The following is a 2,313-nucleotide window of genomic DNA, read 5'->3' on the forward strand; positions in this document are numbered from 1 at the left end:
TTCGACGGCCCATATTGGCGTGCTTGACTTGGCTTGAATGTAGGCGCTGACGGCGTCGGCTTGCTCGATGGCCAGCTGCGAGCGGTTGCGACGGTAAATATGGTGCGGACGGACGTCATCTTGATCACATTCGATGATGACTCTTCGTAGTCGATGCCGGCGACTTGTGAAAATCACTTCAAGACCCAGCGCGCCTTCCAGCGGACAACGTTACCTTCGGCGTCGGTCTTGCGGGCGTATGTCCAGCGTCCCTTGATGATCTTGCGGCCGGCGGTGCGACGGTCCAACACTTCAATGCGGTAAGTTATGCGATTTCTTCTTCTTCGGCAACATTCCAATGCTGCCATTCTGGTTATGCCATTGATTCCTTGTGACTTTTAGGGACCGGGTGGAGCGGTACGGCCACGCAAGCGTATTGCACGCCTTCGAAGCGGTACGTCGTTGTGTGCTCGGTCGGTTCATCATTCTTGTGGTAGCCTTCTAGTTCTGCATCCAAGGTGTCGGGGGGGGGTTGTTGTCGCATTCAAGTGGAGAGTACTTGGGGTTGGGGTGCGGTTGTCTACGGAGGCGTTTGGATTGCGTGCGGCGATCGGCTGTGGTGTGCGGCGGTGTGTGTTGCTCCGTGAAGTCGGGTGCGAAGGAAGGCATGTATTCGGTTGCGTACGATGGCGGCTGACGTGGGACATTGAAGTGGGAACGGTACGTCTCCAAGTGTGGTAGAGACTGCTGGCGTGCGCTGAATTCGCGGAAATTGTTCTGTAGCGTGGTTCCAGCGTTGTCGTTGGCGGTTGTGTGACCGGTCGAGGCGGCGTGGTTGAGCTGGTGCTGCGTTGTGGCGGCGTGTCGGCTTGTGGTGCAGCGAGCCGTATCGGTGCAGTTGTCGTACTGGCGCATGGTAGTGCTGCAGTGGTATTTGTTTGTTATGATGCTGTCGTGGTGCTTGTGCGTGACTGTGCTGCGGGGATCGGCATGATGGCGTCGATGGCAGTGTCGACTGTGTTGCGGACGGTGTTGACGGCAGATTCGAAGATGGTGGGAGCAGAACCAAGGGCTGGTGGAACTGCGTGGTCCGCGATGTTGGCGTCGGCATGGTGTCATCATCGTCGTCGTCGATGGTGTCCGGGAGTGGCGAGTCATTGAAGAACACGTTCTCCATGAAGGTTACGTGGTTCCCATTGGTTCATCTTCTGGTTCTCAACGTCGTACAGCTTGTAGGCCTTCAAGAAGTCCATATACCCCATCATCACGCAGAGCGTGGCCTTAGGTGCGAGCTTGTTGCGTCGTTCGGGTTGCTTTTTTCAACAGTTTGAAACACTTGCAACCGTAGACCCGCATGTTGGCCAGCTACGTTGAGTGGCCGCTGAAGTGCTCGATCGGCGTCTTGGTGCACTTCGTTGTTTGCAGCACGCGGTTGCAGATGAAGGCCGCTGTGTTGACGGATTCGGTCCACCAGCGTTGGGCGCGGATCCCAGGTGAACTTGGATGCGATCGATCTTCGTTGTCGGCTGATGGTATGCTACGAGTGCTTCGTAGGCTGTCGGACATGCTTCATGCCCTTAATATGCGGTATTGTCTGTGCTCGATCGTCTCGATGAGGATCCCCAGCGCCTTCTGGTTGTCGATGCTTGGTTTCATAATGAACGATGCGGTACGTTGGCTGTGCATACCCTTCGTCATGAGTCTTCCGCGGAAATAGGCCTACCAGTCGCTGAAGTTGTGCTCGTTGAGCTTGAGTGTGGTGGTGATGTTCACCATTCTTCGTCCTTGTGTGTTTACCAGGGTTTTGGGCTCAGAACCTCTTGAACTTATGTGTGTAACTGTGTGTAGGACGGCAGCCAGCAGAGGGTAACCGGCAGCAAGCGATCAGCAAGAGACTCAGGATCAAGGAGGCAAATCGAGAAGTGAGTTGATGTTGTTAATAAAGCTCCTTTCCTACGTTCAGTAGTTCTTCCTACTGTTGTATCCATGGCAATCTTGAAGCTCGTCCTTCAGCGACGCTACACTGTCGCTGGTAGACATCAAAAATGCAATTAAGCAAGTCACAATCGTGGCCATGACCTTTCTTCACCGAGTTTCCGGATCCGGATGCCTTGTCTTCCGTGAGCGCGGGAACCTTCAACAGTACTTCGCGCACGAAGCAACTTCGTCATAGTGAAGAGCAACTCGAAACATTTCGCAATCTCGAGCGCATGGACAAAGGGATTACAAACGGAACGATGGCTCGAATACGCAACACGACGACGTTGCCACGTCCAGGACGTGTTCGCGCTGCGGCCATGAACATGGTCAATTCTCCTTCGCGCTAAGGTACTC

This window comes from Aphanomyces invadans, assembly GCF_000520115.1.
Source record: "Aphanomyces invadans strain NJM9701 unplaced genomic scaffold supercont1.15, whole genome shotgun sequence".
In the NCBI taxonomy this organism is placed as follows: Eukaryota; Oomycota; class Saprolegniomycetes; order Saprolegniales; family Verrucalvaceae; genus Aphanomyces; species Aphanomyces invadans.